General features: G+C 41.0%; 1 long non-coding RNA gene across 1 annotated transcript; it reads left to right on the top strand.

Moving 5' to 3' along the window:
- The first annotated feature begins 7,103 nt into the window (after window positions 1–7,103).
- LOC140518656 (uncharacterized) lies at window positions 7,104–13,331 on the top strand. Its single transcript, XR_011971976.1, has 3 exons — window positions 7,104–7,277; window positions 11,835–11,959; window positions 13,249–13,331. It is a non-coding gene; the product is annotated as an uncharacterized lncRNA (long non-coding RNA).
- Window positions 13,332–20,101: the final 6,770 nt, after the last annotated feature.

The following is a 20,101-nucleotide window of genomic DNA, read 5'->3' as shown; positions in this document are numbered from 1 at the left end:
GAAATCAAGGGGATGCCCATCAATTGGGGAATGACTGAACAAGTTGTGGTTTATGAATGTAATGGAATACTATTGTATTCTACTTATAATATACTATTGTATACTATAAGAAATGATGAACAAGAAGACTTCTGAGAGGCCTGGAAAGACTGATATGAACTGATGCTGAGTGAAAGGAGCAGGACCAGGAGAACTTTGTACACAGCAACCACCACAGTGTATGAAGAATTTTTCTGGTAGACTTAGTCCTTCATAGCAATGCAAGGACCTAAAAAATTCCCAATGAACTCTTGAGGCAAAACGCTTTCCACATCCAGAGAAAGAATTATAGAATTGGATCACAAAATGAAGCATTTTCTTTTGTGTTATGTTTTGTTTTCTTTTGTTTTATGGTTTCTCCTATTCATTTTGATTCTTCTATTCAACATGACTATGGTGAAATAGTATTTAAGAAGAATATATGTGTAGAACCTATATAAGATTACAAGCCATCTCGGGGAGGGTTTAGGGAGGGAGGGGGAAAAGGTGGGAAGGAAGGGAAAAAAATCTAAGCTATATGGAGGTGATTATAGAACACTGAAAACAAATAAAATAATTATTTAAAAAAAAAAAAGAAATTATTTGCCCAAGCCAACCTAACAGCTACTTCCCAAATCCCTTTTCATGAGCCTGATCTTTTGCATTGATTCCCATCCTCCTGTACTACTCAGTGTTTACATTTTTGGTCAATCCATTTTGTCCATCCCTCTTTGCCCACTAGGTCTGAGAGTTTAGACTTTAGAAAGGGAAGGGACCTTAAAGATCATTTACTCCAACTCTCATATTTTACAGATGAGGAATCTAAAGCCCAGAGAAGAAAATGACTTGCACAAGGCCACACAGTTAGTAAGGGGTAGAGCTAGAACTCAAACCCAGGTTTTCTGATGCCAAATCCACAGCTTTTCTGTTAAAACAGGCTCCTGCCATCAAGTATCTCAAGGTCCCCCCTCAGTATGAGTTGGGGAAATTAGGAAGCAAAAGAGAAAAGATCAAAGACATTCTAGTATTTAATCAAGCAATCTTAAATGGGAACTTCTCAAAGCTATTCCTTTAAGTCTCATTGGTCTAGATTATTTACCCTGCCTTTTCTAGCTATTTTCCAAGATTATAAAACAAGTGCATTTAAGGACCTCTAACATCTCCAAGTACAACCTTTCATTTTTCAGATGAGGTAATGGAGATCCCCAAAATCACTGTCAGATCTGCGTCCTACAAGTCAGAGTCCCAGGTCCTAGAAGATAAAGTTCATCATTCTGCCCACTCTGCACCATACTACAATGCAACATGGAGTAAATGTAACAAAAACCACCACAGTCAGGATTATCAAAGGCTTCAGTGAAGGAGGTGCAACTTGAACTGGGACTTGAAGAGTGGGTAGGATATATCCTGTATACAACTATTTTTGTGTATGTTGCTTCCCCTATTCGAATGTAAGCTCCCTTGAAGGCAGGGGCTATTTTGGATTTTCCTCTGTATCTGCAATACTAATCTCCGTGTCTTTCACAGAATAATCACTTCATAAATGCCCTTCCCAGTCCTCTTCAATCTTAGTGCCTCCCTTTTGAGACTACACATAATTTATCTTTTGTACAGTTGGATTGTACAGTTTTTTGCCTCTTGTCTCCCCCATCCAACTTGGAGCTCCTGGAGAGCAGGAACTGTTTTGTGCCTTTCTTAGCCCAATATCTGACATGTAGTAGGCACTTAATGCTGTCAGATTCAAATAGAAACTTATCCCTGTGTTCAGCATATTAATTTAGGAAACCACAAATTGACATCATTTATGCTGTATTGTATTTGAATCTATTTTGTTAAACATTTCCCAGTTTACTGGCTCTCATGACCTACAGGCTACAAGTCTGACATACCTTCATTAGTTGACTTGATTTAATTTGTTAAATAACTGGTTGATTGCATAGGACCAAAGAAAGGTCTCCAGTACCTTGAGCAGATCTTAGATGATCAAGAACTCACATGGACAAGTGTCTCACATGATTAGAAGGTATAAATAAATAACAATCTCCATGAGAGAAATTCCCTGCAGAAGGGAAATCAGGAATACATCACATTATCAAAGAAAGCCATGAAACAAAAACTAGATTTGGAGGCAGAAGATTTGATTTCATGTCTCTGTTCTGCCACTTATGTAATTATGGACAAGTCCCTTCTGCTCCTTTGAGTTTCTGTTTTCTCATCTGTAAAATGGGAAGAAAAATCCATGGATTGCTTCCCTCACAGGGTTGTTGTAAGGATAAATGAAACCATATATGCAAATAAAGCACTTCAAAATGTTATACAAATGTCAGATGCTATATTATTTTCTCCTCCTACATGCATGTTGTCAACATTAGAACTTAAACTCCTCTAGGAAAAGGGTTATGCTATAAATGTGCCTGTAAACGAGCTGATACAGTATCATTTGAATAATGGCGATCCCAGCAGAGATGATTTATCTCCCTCTTCGTTGGCTACACAGCTCTGTGAAATGAGATGGTTTAAGACTTCAACAGTAGTAAAGTTAATACAAATTTCTTTATTACCTTAAAGCTTGCAGAGAACTTTGCTCACAGTTAGGTGAGGTGGGTATTTTATCTTTATAGCTTTATCTTCTACAAACTGAGTTGAAGGCTTAGAACATAATAGACACTATATAAATGTTTATTTCCTTGCCTTCCCTTGGTTTGCCTTCTAGAAAAGGAAATTAAGATTCAGAAAGGCTTACCCAAGATTTTGCACACACACACTCAAACACACACACACCACCACCACCACCACCACCACCACCACCACCACCACCACCACCACCAGGAACTGTCAGAAATAAGTTTTGGACCCAGATCCCTCCTGATTCCAAATCCAGAACCCTCTGTACTAATCTAAATCAGCAAGCATGAGCAGAGAAGCTTATCTACTCAACTTTGTCCAAACCTGATCTAATTCTGGGGGTTATAGCTACATGTATTCAAGGTAAAGGAGGGTTGAGGGAGCAGGAGAGAATGATATTTCTGCTTCAGATCAACATTTACTGGGGAATCCAATATTTGTTTTCAGGTTCCTGTTGCTGCCCGACACAAGGGATACTAGTGTCCTCACAATTTCTAAACGATTCATCCAATGAACCACTTAGAAAAGTAAATGATTAATGCTCCCAGTTTTTGGAGGGATAGCCAAGTCCCTTCTGTACCCATATCTACAAGTCCAAATGTGTTGGATCCAAGCATTCACAAGAAAGAAAGTGTGGTTTGGTGGAAGGAGCATTAGATTGGGATTAGGAGACCTAGGCACAGTAACTCTAGGTCTATCCAGCTGTATAACCTTGAAAGTCATCCTCCTCTCTGGACCTCACTTTCTTCACCTGTAAAAAGAAGGGATTAGATTAAAAGATGCCTAAAGCCCTTTCTGTCTCCAATTGGCTATATTTCTATGATTCTCACTTGCAAAATTAGGGGATAGAGGTGAAGTATTATCTTATCCCAGGTGTACTGTCTTCCATGTCTGACTCCAATAGTTTTTTTTTTAATTAAAGGATTATTCAAAGTATTTTATGGAATTATTCAAAACTATGGTAAAGATCCATCAGGGGCTCAATGAATATCAAAGAATAAGGTCTGAGCTACCCTTACTCTAATTCTAGTCCTGTTCAAAAAAAAAAAAAAAGAAAGGATCTAGTTTTTCAGCTCTTCTGGTAATTATTCCTTTGAATAATGATAATAGCTAGCATTTATATAGCACTTTCAGGTTTACAAACCTTATGCATATCTCATTTCTTCCTATCAACAATCCTGGAGGTAGGAACTATTATTATCCTCTTTTTACAGATGAGAAAACTGTCATTTACAGATGAAAGTTAAGTGATTTGCCCCAGTATCATACAGCTAGTAAATGTCTATGGCAGCATTTGAACTCAGGTCTTTCTGATTCCATATAAAGAACTCTACCTACTGCACTACCTATTGGTAGATTAAAAATAAAATCTTCTCAATACTACCTGACTTTTCCTATTTTATATGTTCCAACATTTGTTTTTGTAGGGATTCAAGGGTAGCCCCTTTTCAATAGGAGTAGTAGTCATTTATAAGAACTAAAAGAGGGCATAGGGAGAAAGGCTGTACTACCTCAAAAAGTCTTTCATTCTTGTCCAGATTCAATTAGGAAGCCACATCATTACCACAATGAGTCACCACAAGACTATAAATAAGAGAAAGACTGCACACTTACTATATAGGGCATTGGCATAGTGTCATCTCTTATTATGGTGATCACTATTGTCTTTATAGACTAGCTAGCTTCAGAGAGTTTTATTACCAGTAGGGGTGCTTGTAGGTGGTGAATACTTTGTCAATCACTAAACAGTAGTTTTCTGGTAAGAAAAGTATATAGTGGGTATCCCAAAAATCTTGGTTCAATCCTAAGGTATTAAAGCTTAAGACTGAACCAAGATTTGGAGGACACCTTCTATATGGAGTACTTAAGGTCTGCAAAAGTGAATTCATTACAACATACCTATAGGGGAAGTAGAAGTATTATTACACCTATTTAAGGGATGAGAGAACTGTGTTCAATATTTTTCCATTCAGAAAGGGAGTATTGAACTTGGAGTTAAGAGATCTAATTTCCATTTCTGGCTCTGCCATTTATCAGCTGTACTAACTCAGGCCACTAGCTCAACCACGCTGAGTCTATTTTCCCTCTTCTGTAAATATGGGAGAGAAAGAAAACTGGATTCGAAGTCAGAGGGCTTTGATTATGAGAAATTTACTTGAGACTCATGTTGACTGTTAAAAAAAATATTTAATTACTTTTTGTGGTGGCAAAGAATGGTGAATCAAGGGGATGCCCATCAATTGTGAAATGGCTGGACATGTTGTGGGATATGATTATGGCAGAATACTATTGTGTCATAAGAAATATTGAGGTGAGTGGAAAAAAACATGGCAAGATCCATATGAACTGATGCAAAGTGAAGTAAATAGAACCAGGAGATCACTGTGCACGGTAACAGCAATGTTGTCAAGATGTGAAAGACTTAGCTACTCTGATCAATACAATGATCCAAGACAGTTCCAAAGGACTCATGATGAAAAAACTGCTATCCATCTCCAGAGAACTGAGTTCAAATTGAAATACAGTTTTCTCAGTTTTTCACAATATGACTAATATGAAATATGTTTTGCATGCTTTCACATGTAAAATTGATATTATATTGCTTACCTTCTTGGTAGGTGGGGAAAGGAGTGGGAGGGAGGGAGAGAATTAGGAACTCAAAATTTAATAAGAAAAGAATGCTAAAAATATAGAATTTAAAAAAAACACTTAATCACTTTTAATTTGGGGAGAAATCAATGTATGTCTCTAAATGCCTACCTGTCACTTAAAGGAAACCAGCAGGTGAGCATTGCTTTGGAAGAACAGCCTCACCTGGACTAGAAGGAGTTCTGACCAGGAGGTTGAGACCCTGAGGTCTAAACCTCCCAGTCTGTCCACTAGCCTAGCACCATCCTGACTTTAAAGGCAGTCTAGCTGGCCACTTACAAATATTCCTTTGGGTATGCTTTTCATGCAAAGGCCCATAGTCCAGGCAACAAAGAATCCTGGAACTGGCAGGTTCAGCTTCCAGCCACTTAAGGCCAGGCCAGGCACTCAGCTTTTGCTTCAGGGGAGGGGAAGAGGTTAAACCAGAATGAGAAACAGAGAGACAAAAACAGAGACAAAGAAAGATGGAGGAAGAGACAGGCACAGATAGAGACAGCCTAACCCCCTTCTCTGGCTAACTTGTTTAAGAACTTTACGGAACTGAAATTATCAGTGCCTATGAGGGTTTGGCTTGTTGTAGTATCTTAAATTCTGGGTAGAAGGGAAATTTTCCACTGAGGTAGAACAATGGGAAGATAATTCAATCTGAAATCTTAAGTAGAGTCCTGACACTTACTGCAGGTGTCACCTTGGACAAGTCCCTTTCTCTTTTTGGAAATCATTTTGCTCATCTCTGAATCATTGCCTGACTCTGGGATTTTGTGCCTGACGACTTTGGGGGTTAGGAGGAGAGGGGAAGGAGAACTCCATTGGAGGGAATAGTTCCATTCAGCGTGTTCTGAAGGTGGCTGATTTAAGGTCTCAACGCCTCCATCTAATATCATCACCAGGAAAAAATTCCCCCAAAGTACAGCAGGCTATGTCTGATTTCCCTCTGACCCCTATCAAGCCATGTCACCAGAAGAGTCACTATTGCAGTAGTCTAAAAGGAAAGGAAATCTCTGCAGCAAAACTGTCCAACCCACAACTCATATTTCCCCCCTCCTCTCTCTTGCAACCCCTTCTCCTTAACTTCTATTTCTCCTTTTCCCCATTATCTCTTCCCCCAATTTCTTTTGCCCTGATAATTTCTCCAATCTCTTCCCCCATTATCTTTCACTCAATAATGTTATTTCTTCCTCCCATCTGTCTCTCTCTAGCTGCACCTTCGTGCTTCTGTCTCTGCCTCTCTTCCTCACATACATACATAAATGTATACATATGCACACACACGCACACACAAAATTCCAAATCAGGCTTGATTATCTTTCATTCTTCTGCTGAGGAAATACTTTTGTAGACCACCTAAGAACTCTAGAGAAATAGGAGTTACTATGAGAGCTAGAAGGGTTCTATCTAGAGGGGATCATCTAGTACAGGGATTCTTAAAGTGGGGTCCCCAAACAAATTTTTAAAAATATTTTGATAACTGTATTTCAATATAATTGGTGTTCTTTGTAATACGACATACATTTTAAAACATTGTTCTGAGAAAGAGTCCACAGATTTTACCAGACTGCCAAGAAGGTCCGTGGCACATAAAAGGTCAAGCACCCCAATTCAGCATCCCTATTTTACGGAGGAGCAAAGTGAGTGCCAGAGTGAGGGAGCCAAGGAACCCCTGTTAGATTAGGAACCCTGCTAGGTTGCCCTGGCACCCCACTGCTTGCTTTTCAGGCTGCCTCCTTTGACACATTTTCGCTGCCACCCGCGGTGGCCCTCCTCCTCCTCCTCCTCCTCCTCCTCCTCTCCCCATGGTCCAGCGCCCCAGCAGCGTTGAGCTTTTGCTATCCCTTCAGCGGGGGAAGGGCAGGCGGTGAAGGAGCGGAGTGGGGAAAGGCTCTGTGAGTGACCCAGAACGGAAAGACTCCAGTCTGGGTCCTAATGCGGGTGGCGTCTCCTTTGACAGGCAACGTTTGGGGACAACAGCGGAGACAAGAGATAAGGTAACATACCAGAGCAGATTTGGGACGCTCACACAGATACCTCCCACTCCCAACAGGAAACTGGGAGCTATTTAAGAGACCCCTATCGATTACTTTATCTTTCTCTGTAGAAAGCCTCTTGTGGAAAGACAAAAGATGTTACTCTCCAGTGATAGGAGTAGACAGGATACAAAAATACGAACCGCATATAAAAGAGAGACACCCAACGAAAGCCCGCAAAGCAGACAAAGTGCAGATTTATACCGACGTGGACATAAAGCACAGACCCGTTTAGAGAGTGCGCTTTTATTATATGTGCCCGTGGTGTCGCAGGGACAATTAACGTGCCTGGCTTGGCAGAGTTCAGACTTCGTTGGTGTGTGTCTTTGGTTTGGTAAAAGGTACAGGATGCTTATTGCCCCGTTTTCCTGCTTTTCTCTCCTTCCGACTGAATGTTGTTGGTATCGCTGTTTAAGTTTTTATCATTTCACTTCTCTCCCTTCGCTAATTTTCCATCTCTAGTCTACAACTATCGAACAGAGAGAAACATGCCCTGCTCAGAGCCGCATCTAGAAGAGACAAAGTAGAAAAAGTCGCGAGAGCCGGTCAGAATGCCCCAAACTGTTTAAGGTCTCCTCTGGACTGTTCCTGTGCCCCATGGACCAGGGGGAGGTCCAGCCCCACAGGCTCAGCTGAAGACAACGGAATTGATATCCCAGGTTCCGCGGCCCGCGTTAGGTGCGGAGGGACCAATCCCAAGGCTGCCGCCTAATTATCTGCGCTGGGAAGCGGCCAGCTAGACCTGCAGGGCTGCTGGAAAATTCACGGTCCTGTCTTGGGGGAAGTTTGGGCTGCCTGGAAGTTGCAGAGAACTCCCGATGCCCAAGACTCCTCGCTTTGCCCCAGCTAAATAGGTGTGTTCTAAAAATAATAATAATAAAAACACGCATGTATGTATGTGATTATACAAACACACTTTTACCCCTCTTCTACCACTCCTATGGACTCATTTCGGTTCTGTCTTGAGATTCATCAGATTTTTCCAGGAAAACGTACTCAGCACCGGCAAGTCTGTTTTTCGGTTCCATTTTCTCTGGAGATGGTTCCCCTTTTCTTGGTCCAGACCTGTGACCTTAAGTTGATTCCATTTATTAAAAGATTGTTGTCGGGTATTTTTCCCATTTTTTCTAGTAACTACCAGAGGGTAACAAAGCAAAGTCGAAGAAGTGAACGCGACGTACAAATTGTCTGTTTGAAAGAAGGTTGTGGGGGCTAGGCTCTTCCGCAGCCAGAAGAAAAGTGAAGGAGGAGATCGACTTCAAAATCAGAGAACCGGAGACTTCTTGGACACCCTTTGCCCCAGTCTGTAACTTGGACAGAGCCTTCGGTTGGAGCCCCAGCCGCGGGGGAAGAAAGCTCACCAGTGGGGAAGGATAGTACCGGGATTATTATATAGCATATTATAAGGTCGTAGGATTTAAAGCTGGAAGGGACCTTGAAATATTGATATATTATAACACATGCATTTTAGTATATATAGTAAAAAACAAAAAGCATATAATCTTCCACCAAGGTGCTTCTTGAGGTGGAGCTAAAAGTGGACTCCAAAGTTTGGCCAGTGGACCACAGGTCTGGCAGGTCCAACAGAACTGGAAGGGCTGAGAACGATTGACCAGACTCAACAGGAAAAAAGGTCGCCATGAACCATCTACTAAGATATGGGAGGCAGAGATCTTGGTGAGGCGGAGAGAAAGCACATGCCGATGAAATCGCAGGCCCCTTGAAACATTTGCATATATCAAGACATATTATAATATATACATATATAACATTAATATACACAGAGTGTCCCGAAAGTTTTGGTGCAGTTTCAAGGTATTAGAGCCTTTAAAACTGCACCAAGACTTTTGGGACACCTTGGATATACTACAAGACACCTAATCTATAATATGACAGTATAAGCTATCAAATAGTTTATATCGTCATATATCCCATAAGAGACAGAAAGATGGGTGGATAGAGAATGGGCATTGGTATCAAGAAGGCCTAGGTTCAAGTCCTGACTCTGACAGGAACTGGTGGTATAGTCTGGACCACTCACCCCTTTCAAATTATAAGATGTTGTGAAACAATTTACACGTATACAGAGTATGCATCCACAATATGCTTTAAATCCATTGTTTCATTTGACCCTTGCAACAGTCATATGAGGATAACAATGCAAAAATTACTAGAAATATGTATGTATCACAAAGGCAGAAGAATTTGTGTGTCTGTGTAAGTGTGTGTCTGAAGAGAGAGAGTCTCAAAAGTCTTGGTGAAGTTTAAAGCTTTTTAAAAGGTGTATATCTATGGCTGTATATTATAATTATAATACATTATGGCATGCATTTATTATGTATTTCCCCCTTCTGGATCTATTTCATCAATGTAGGGAATTCCCAATGTGAAAATTCTCTTTCTCGATGTAGATCTTCAATTCATCTAATTAGTAGGTAAGGGGGCTTGACCTCAGGGTCAGAAAAAATAACAGTACCTCAAAGTTATATTGACTTTAAGGTTTACGAATTGTTTTCTATACAGTATCTCGTTGAATCTTCGCATCAATCGTGTAAACTCCATCTCATCTTCATTTTACAAATGAGGAAAATGTGATTCAGAGAATCTGAAGTGATTTGACCAAGGTCACACAAAGAATTACTCAAGTGTAATTAATCCTGCGGCGTCAGAAAGCCTGGATCCTTGTCTCCGCTTCAAGCACAGCGCTGTCTCCTCTATCGGCAGGTGGATGCTAGAAGCTTGGGCGAAAATGGAGGACTTGAAGAATCGGAGGAGAGAACTCTTTCTGACCTGGAGAGCACACCAGAATGCACGGACGAAAGCCCGATGGCTCTTCCCTTGGCTCTGGGGATGGGGGGCGGGGACGTGTGCAGAGAAATAAGGAAATAGACTGAGCACCGAGTCAGTACACATCATCTCCTCTTTCTGCCTTGCAGTGACAAAAGTTAACAGGATTTGGAGTTAGCGTTCCTGGCTCGGACTGGGGCTCTGCCATTAACAGGCTAATTAGCGAGTGATGTCACTTCTCAAATGGGGATAATCATCCCTTCGCAGCAAATTTCAGCAGGCTGTTTGTGAGGATTAAAATAAGTATAAAACACTTTGTAAAACATTAGGTACTATATTGGCGCCAGTTTTTATTATTGGAGGCAGCGCACTGAAGTAAAAACAACTCTTCATTTGAGCTGTAGAGAGAAGGAAAAGGTTCGAATCCCACTAAAGACACTCTGAGTCCTTGAGCGATTCACTTTCCATCTATGAAATGATCTCTAAGAGTCCTCTCAGTTCTAACATTCTATGACTCCAAATACTTTTACTATATTAGTCATAATATCTGACATTCACATAACGCTTTAACATATGTAAAACACTTCACATGCATTGCTTTCTTGAGTTTCACAGCAACCCAATGAGGTTGGTACTAGAGGTATTCCGCTCATTTTTACAGATGAGGAAACTGCGGCTCAGTACTAAAGTCCATAGTCATACATTTAGTGCCAGAAAGAAAATTCCAGCTCAAGTCTTCTTGATTCCCAGTGTCCAAGGTTCTCTATTTGCTAAACCACATTATACGTTTCACTAAAGGCATGTTACTTAGACAACAGAGTCCAACCTTTATACACTCAGGTGAAACTCAGCAATTGCGTTTCATTTGTTCATTCAACAAATACTTCAACTGAAAAACTGGGAAAAATTCTAAACATATTTATTTAGGGGTTCCTCTGTGCATGGCACTGTCCTAGACACTAAGTTTTCAAAGACACCCCAAAATCATCTCTTCTTTCATGGAATTTATGTTCTGTTATGGGGAACAACCTATACACAGGGAGGTCAATACCAGATCGTTTCAGGAGGGGAAGAGGATTGACCTAGAGAATGGTGAAAGGCTTCTTGCTGGAGAGGCAACTGATCTGTGTCTTGCAGAAGACAAGTTAAGGATTCTAAGAAGAGAATGTGTATATTCCAGGCATGGGAAATAGCTTGGACAAAGGGATGGAGTCTTAAATGCCTTTTCTATGTATGGTACTGGGTTCTCTGAGAAATACAAAGTTTAGATAAGCAACGAGACCGTGCCATAGTGTAGAAGGGGTGTAAAATACAAACATAAGTAACTGTAACACACAACTTTACACAACAAATGCAAAAAGCTGTCACCGATATTTGTGCCTTTACTTGTCTTTGGGAATTTTTTTAAAAAGGACTAAAAATAACCGAACTATGAGAGAAGAGAAGGCTAAGGGAACCAGAGCTGATCTCTGGCTGTGTTCATTCCTTCATTGAACAAATATTCATGAAGCACTTTCTGAGTACAGAATCTTGAACCAAGCTGAGGGAAAGATACAATGGGCAGAAAAGATTCTTTCCCTTTTCTCAAAGAGTTTCCAGGCTACTTTGCGATCTGTCAAATAGATTCATTCAAGAGGTGCACTAGGGAGGCATGAAACTAAGTGCTGAGATCTGAGGTGGAGGAAAAGGCTGGAACAACAAATGTGGCCCTTGTTTTCCCCTGTCCCTCAGGGCTGTCTTGATCCATCTCTGGTATATTGAAGATACAGGACCTGCCCCAGCCTCCATGTACAGCCTGATCAAGCTACTCTAAACCATGAGTCTCAGGGAGTCCTTGAAGCCTAAGGAGCAAAAGGGTGAGTATGAGGCCTGAAACAGGGACAGGAATTGTCAATGCCCATCCAAGGTTCTGAAGTTTGTGGGAAAGAATACAAGCTGGGCCCCCTTCCTATCTTTTGGATCTTTTCATATTTTCAGTTCTAAGAAAGGGATGGGGAGAAGTGAGTCCAGAGAATTTAGAGCTGGAAAGAAATCTTAGAGAACATCCAGTACCACTCTCTCCTTTTATCCTTGTGCAAAGTAAGGAAACAGTAAGGAAAAGTCATTTTCTGTTTAGGGCACTTGACATACATGAAATTCCTTATCCTCAGACTCCTAGATTACATGTCAAGTATATATGTTTCCAGAATCTGAACTTCACTGTAATATATCCAGCCCCTTAGCTTGGGACAGTATTGTACTTTTCCAGCCATCTTTCACACTCTGAAAAAAAATATCACCTCTCTAAAACCAACGCACATTTATTCTCTAAAAACAGTTAACTCTTCTTGAACCTAGAATGTCCCTTCCAGCTGTAATCATAAGATGCCCCAAGGTTTCCAGCCCAGACCTCCAGTGCCCACCTATGTCTACATCAGCTCATGAATCTCACGGCCTGATCTGAGCAGGAGAAGGGGCAGAGAACAAAAGAAAAGATTAGGGGGAGATGGTATAGACATGTGCCTGAAATTTTCCACTATTGTGCCTCACTGAAACCCCCATATTTTTTGTCACAAGAGTAGCAATAAATAAAAAATAAAATAACAAAAATAATTCACATTTCTAGAACCTTCAAGGTCTAAAAAGTTGGTTAATAATAATGACTAACATACATACCACCTATTATGTGCTTATATATATAATCTTGTTTGATCCTCACTACAACCCTGGTAAGTGCTTTACAAATCTCATTTGATTCTCACAACAATGATTGGAAGTAGGTGCTATTTTGTTCCCATTTTACATCTGAGGAAACTGAGGCAAACAGATGCTACATGACTTGCTAGAGTCTCACACAAACAAGTATTTGAAGCCAGAGTTTAACTCGGGTCTTCTTGACTCTAGTCCCAAGACTATCCATTAGATGAGTCTTTCTACCTGGTTCTTCTAGGAAAGTGATAGACATAATGAACTGAAAAGAACAACAAAATGAAATGAAATGCTATATGATTATACTGACCAATCTTATCCCTGAAGAAAGGTGAGGAAATCTACCTCTCATCTTTCCTTAGATAGACGGAGGACTAGATGTGGAATGTTGCATGCATCAAAGGAGGTACATGTGCTGGTTGATTATATTTTGCTGTTTTCTCCCTTTATTATAAAGGAAGAAGCATGACGGGGGAGGAGACATATATCAGGAAATGCCTGTGAAGTAAAAATAAAAGACTAATAAAACTATTTAAAAATCCTGCTATGATACTCAAAGTGAAAGTATTATTATTCCTATTTTACAGATGACAAAGTTGAAGTTTAGGTGAAATTATTTACCCAGGGCCATGTGGGCTTATAAGCTTCTTATAAAGAATTATAAAGAAATTCTTATAAAGAATTTCAAGTCTAGAAAGTACCTTAGAGATTCTTTAGCTGAACCACCTTGCATTACAGTTAAGAAAACCAAATCTAGAGAAAAGTGGCTTGCCCAAGGTTGTACTTTTTAAACTTTAAAGCAATTTAAATGCCAGCAAAATTATTGCTACTACTCTGACAATGATGAACAGTCATTCTTGTCGTGGTAGTAGCATGCTAAAAAATGAAAAACAAATGAGTAAAATGGGAGAGAGGAAAGAGGAATAGAATTAAGTTCTTTGAGGGCAGTGACTGCCTCCTTCCTGCATTTGTATTCTCAAATACTAGGACCATTATTGCCACAGAGTAGGTGCATAATAAATGATTACTTTTTGGCCAATTGATTGATTGAGTCAGACTCAGCACTAAAATGCAGGTTTCCTGTTGCTCTTTGTCCAGGCAGATTACAAAGGGACGATATAATCAGAATAGTATCCCTCTTCCCCAACTGAGACTGGATGGAACCATGGCTTCATTACTTAACTCACTGTTGGGAATTGTGCCTTAATATCTCTGGACCTAAATTTTCTCATCTATAAAATGGAGGGGCTGCATTACACTATTCTTAACTTTCTCTTAACTCCAAATCCCCACTCACCATCAAGGAAAAATTTCCTTATGGAGCCTATGATACCTTGTAAACCCTCCTTTCCCCTTAGGCAGGCCTCTCTTTCCTACACCACTGCACTTCTTGACAATCTCTGGGAGTTAAAGACTGAAGGGGAGACTGGTCCAGTCTCCAAAACCTTTTAAGGAGAGGGGGAGGAGGTTCTTAACAAAGTCTTGATAGATCTACTCAAAGCTTCCCAGGATCACTTCCCTGGAGCTCTCCTTGCAGTCTAGGCCAGGGGCGAAACCCCACATAGGGAAATTGTCATCGGTTTACTGCAGGAAAAGCTAATCTCTCATTTCTGAAAAACAATAGCCCCTAATTGGACACTGCACCTTAAGTGCAAGGTACTCATTAGAGGCCAGCCTACAGCCCTTGGCCCCAGGTTTGTGCATAAACAGAGCCTTTGGGCAGATAACAGCAGTTTGGTAGCAGCTGGGGAACTTTCTTTCCATTTCCTGCACTTTGAGGAAGAAGGAAAGAGGTTAATTTGAGGAAACAAAGGTCTTCAATTTATGCATCCCTCAATAAGCTAGACTTTAAGCAGGAAATATTAATAATAATAATAAGGAAAAAGAGCAGAAAAGTAAAAATAATTGGCCTAATGTCCTTTGCTGTTTGCAAAGAATTTTACATATATGATCCCATTTGATCCTGACAACAATTCCGAGAGGAAGCTGGTGACCATATTAAGACTCTCAGTTTACAGAAGAGGAAAATAAGGTCCAGAGAGGTGAATGCATGTGTGCATAGCTACTAATTGACAGCTAGTCTCATGCCCAGTGGGGTGCTCAGAAAGTGACAGCCAGTCTCATGCTACAAGTTTCAGGGTGTCTTTTGCTTGCCTCTCCAACCACAAAACCCTCTGCTTCATCCTCGGCCTTTTTTTCTTCTCTGTTTTTCTCTGTATTTCTGTCTCTGTCTCTATTCCCCCCGAGTCTCTGTATCTCTGATCTGTTTCTCTTCCCCACCCCTCTCTGTCTCACATGGGTCATTTAGACTCAACTTAAGGCCTCCATCCTAATAGACACAAAGGTTCGAAGCTCTGTGGTATTCACTCCTCCTTGAAGATCCTGAATTCAGTGACCCCACTGCCACCCGAAGCTGGGGCTGCACAGTTAGTCCTTGACTAGCTTCCTAACCCAGAAGTCTGAAAGGTAAGGCCCCACTTTGCCCCTTTGGGAGACTGCAAAGGCCTTGGAGCGCGTTTAGGGCCTCCCGGAGGTGAGGGAAAGACTCTGGGATCCTGACCACCATCCGGGTTGTGGATTCCAGGTTTCTCACAGGAATAACCAGAAAGATCGAGGCCAAACCGACCGCAAGTCCTGCCACAGGGCTGCTCCTGGCTTCCTAACTTATTTTCTTAGGAGTACAGAGTCCCACCCCACGCCCGGCCTTCGAAAGCCTCAGAATTCCGTTTCTGTTACACTAAGAAGGAAGGCCGCGCGTTTGTTCCCACTCGCGGACCTCTCTTTCCTCCCTGCACTCATTTGGCAGGCGAGGAAAACTCAGGGCGAAGGGGGCGTCCAGGCCCCCGACCTGGAAAGCCCCAGAGGCCGCGTCAGCGGATCCTTCCTTCATCAATCAGTTGGACAAAGTGCAGAGCCACGCTCTTTGCCGACTGTTTGCTTTTTCACCAATTATTGCTGCACTGCAGCCCCTCTGTTGATACAGTAGTTCTAAAAAGTGCTAATGTTCATTTATCAGGGGGCCCAGCCCGGGACTCCCACGAGTTGTGATTCTTCCAAAAATATACACACCAAGCAAGCGCTGCAGACAAAACTCCCATTTGTTTCTAAAATACAGTACTGGAAGTGATGCATTGTTGAAGATAAAACGGAGGATAACGTGGTCTGTCTCCAATGAATGTCTCCCGAGAGCATTAATGACATTCCGAATGATAGTTCCTGCTTATCTTTCAATTAATCATATATACCTTGAGCAACTGGGGCCATATTGATTGCGGGAATGGAGGAGCGGAGGAGCCCAGAGCCGCCGGGATCTCTGCCGGTCTTCAATTAATAATATTTTATAAGTGCAAAGCTCTCTTAGAAAAACACGTCCAAGCCTTTCTTAAATTTGGCACTCTGGAATCTAACTCGAGTCTGGACAATTCAAAAGACGACCAGGAACGTCTATCAGCGTGATGCTGATAAATCTAATTTGAGTTATCTTTCTCAGAGCAAAGGGGGAGGAGGGGTGTTATATTTATTTATAGGGTTGTTCTTACTGTGGTTCATAGCGAAACTCAGGTCATTTGGCTGACCTACTCTGGACAGCCAGCAAAAAAAAAAAAAGTGGCATTTAGTGGTTACCACTACTGAATAAATCTGCCATGCTGAGAAATTGAAAAACCTCCAAATGACATTGCACAGCCTCAGTTTCCTCAATGAGTTTTTGAATTTAACAATATCTCAAGCCCCTTCAAACATTCTATTTCATAAGGTCACTCGCAGCTCTAATGTTCCATGTTATTATATTGGGCATTCTAATGCTCCGTTCAGTCCTAACATTCTTCATTCTAACATATTGTATTCTAAAGTCCCTACCAACTCTAGGATTCGGTGCTGTAGTATTCGTGTTGCGTTACTTTCGGTTCTAATTTTTTTTTTTTTAACATTCTATGTTCTAAGATCCCCTTCAGATCTAACATTCTCTGTTTTAGGCTTTAACATTCTGTGTTCTAAGGCCTTTTCCAGCCCTAAACCTTTTAGAGTGCTATGGATCTATAGGAATAAACTAGAGAATTCTGGTTAGCTTTTTGTGATGTGCTTGGCCTATCTAGGTAGAGATGCAAGTTGTTCATGACATTTTCCGAGCAGCCAATTTAGGATTCTACTGGAAGATGAATCCACGTGATTCATAAAGCCCGTTCCTCCTCTCTGAGGAAAGAACGCCTAGTCCTCTACCTGCTGTGACAAGGTTAAAGAAATATTGATTCTTCCGAGGTCTCAAGTAGTTACTTATTTAAGAGGTTTGGAAAAGAAATTGAGGTATGGGTTGTGGGTTTTTGGGTTGTTTGTTTTTTTTTTTTTGGTGTTGTTATTTTTTTTTCTTCAGGAAAAAAAGACTACAAGCTTTAAACAAATCATGCGAAATGTATCCTAGCCTAAAAGGCTTTAAACCTCAATGGAGCTGGCCTCCAGAGGAAGGGAAAACCTTTCCGGAGAAGATTCATTCAGAAACACTGGATCCCGGATGCGCAAGTTTTGGCTGCCACGCTGTCTGTACCCTATTAAATGGTAATATTTCAGGCGTCTGCGCCCGCTAATCTTTCAAACTGTCAACGCGAGCCCGGGCCGGAGAGTTCGAGTCATTTCAAAAAAGCTCCCAGGACCCCAGCTCCCCAGTCCTTTCTCCGCAAGAGTTTTAATTGAATCGGATATTGCTCTTCTGCCAGAAATCAGCGCCTTGGAGGCATACACGCTTCCCTCCCCCCTCTCCCAAAACACTCTCCACAAAGGTCAGGAAGTTCAGGTTGAGGCAGGCCTTAAAGGGTTAACGAAATTGTAGGCAGTCCAGGGACAACGCGTGTACCTCCACACACTGGGTTGAAAGAGGGAGGGGAAGAGTAATAAAAAGCAAAAATAATTCCTTAGAAACGTAGATAACTGCATAGGTGTGAATTATGGAAGACTAGGGCTGGACGGGCATTCAGGCCACACTTAAAAGAAAAGAGAAATGAAGGTAGAATCGAACCAGGGTCAATAGAAGGAGACAGAGAAGGCTTTTGCTTTTTTTGCCTTAAAAAAATGTATCTCTCAGGCAATCTAGCCCATGTGATATAGTGAGTTCTTACAGTGGGGAAAAGGGGAGCTGGCCTGTCACTTCGCCTGCCTATAACTTTCAAGCAGATCTAAAAGAACAAGGGTCCCTTGGTCACAGATGAGCAGAAGAACTCTAGGCTGGTTGCAGAAGAGAAAGCCTAAGGTCCTGAAAAAAATGCTGATGTTAGGCAGCCCGGTTTCATAGGATTTGAAGCTAGAAGAGATCTTAGACACAATTCAATACAACCTCCTAGTTTTTGAGGTCCAGAAAATTACTTGCCCAACCAAGGTCTTACATCTTGAAAATAGAGGACACAGAATTCAGACCCAAGTTCTTTGTCTACAGACCCAATCTTTCTGTACACTGCACAGGCGGTCCATCTTTATCAACAAATTTTGAATCCCAACTCCAACTGACCCTTCTGAGAGGGATTACCCTGAGCTGGTCACTTCTTTTTTTCTCAGTCTCGGTTTCGTATAAAATGGACAGAATAGTATTTTCCCTTGTCTCTAAACCTAAGATGTTCTAGAAAAAGGACTTCATAAACAGTCCTGAGGAAGAAACTTGGCCCAAACTAGTTTTCCACTTTTGGCCCTAAATACATGGGGAATGGACTCAAAATATTTTTACCTCGGCCCAACATTAACATAGTCAGTGGCCTTGACGAAAGGTCTTTAGGCTTGAAAGTGATTTGGGTTTTGATAGGGAATAGCAATAGTAGAGAAAGATTAGGAACCTTCTTTCCCCAAACTCGTTTATCTGATGGTCAGAGGACAGGAAGCCTTCAGTCATGTCCCACAGACTGTCCGAACAGGAAAGGCTCTTAGAGATCATTTAATCCAGCTTTCTTATGCTTAAAATGGAGAAATTGAGACTCAGAAAAGAGGAGTAACTTGCATAAGGTCACACAGAGCCAAGACTCCAGGTCACTAAATTCAATGCTTCCCTGTTCTCTGTGTCTTCATTTACAAGGTCCAAATGAGGCAAGATTATAGCTGCTGATTGATTCTTCCCGGGTCCTTTGGGACCAGCATTGCCAATTGACCTAAATTTCAAGATAGTCCACCTTTTAAAAATTGGTGTTTTCAAGCTTCTAATTAACTGCAGGTAAAGGTCCTCTTGCCTCACTGAATGTTCAGAGGAAACATTGCATTTGCAAAATCTTTAGAAATGGGAGCTAATATGTCGTTGCAATTGCTTAATATTGCAGTCAATAAAACTAACCTGGCCCTAAGTCCTGCTTCTGACACATGTTATCTGTGTGACTTTGGGCAGGTCACTTCACCTCTTATTGTCTCTTCAAGAGATGATACATTTTGGTCAAAGGATATGAACAGGCAATTTTCAGAAGAAGAAATTAAAGCTATCTATAATCATATGAAAAAATGCTCTAAATCACTATTGGTTAGAGTGATGCAAATCAAAACAACTCTGAGGTACCACATCACACCTATAAGATTGGCAAACATGACAGAACAAAAAAATGATAAATGCTGGAGAGGATGTGGGAGAGTTGGAACACTAATTCATTGTTGGTGGAGCTGGGAGCGCATCCAACCATTCTGGAGAGCAATTTGGAACTATGCCCAAAGGGCTACAAAAATGTGCATACCCTTTGACCCAGCAATATCGCCACTAGGACTATATCCCCAAGAGATCATAAAAATGGGAAAGGGTCCCACATGTACAAAAATATTTATAGCAGCACTCTATGTAGTTGCCAAAAACTGGAAGTCAAGGGGATGTCCATCAATTGGGGAATGGCTGAATAAATTATGGTATATGAATGTAATGGAGTACTATTGTGCCATAAGAAATGATGAACAAGAAGACTTCAGAGAGGCCTGGAAGGACTTATATGACCTGATGCTGAGTGAAAGGAGCAGAACCAGGAGAACTTTATGCACAGCAACGACCACAGTGTGTGAGAGTTTTTTCTGGTAGACCTAGATTTTTGTAATAACACAAGAACTTCTTACAAAAAAAAAAAAAATAAATCCCAATGGTGGTTCTCAAGGCAAAATGCCTTCCACATTCAGAGAGAGAAATATGGAAGTCACTCACATAATGTAACAGATCATGTTTGTGTATGTGTATGTGTTTGTGTATCATGTTCTGATTTGTTATACGATTTCTTTCATTTATCTTAGTCTGACTACATAGCATGACTATAGTGAAAATATACTCAATAGGAAAGTATATGTAGAATCTATACAGAATTGTATGCAGTCGT

The sequence above is a fragment of the Notamacropus eugenii genome, chromosome 1, assembly GCF_028372415.1.
Source record: "Notamacropus eugenii isolate mMacEug1 chromosome 1, mMacEug1.pri_v2, whole genome shotgun sequence".
NCBI lineage: Eukaryota > Metazoa > Chordata > Mammalia > Diprotodontia > Macropodidae > Notamacropus > Notamacropus eugenii.
The sequence above is the reverse complement of the archived record's forward strand: the minus strand, read 5'-3'. Positions and strand labels throughout refer to the sequence as shown.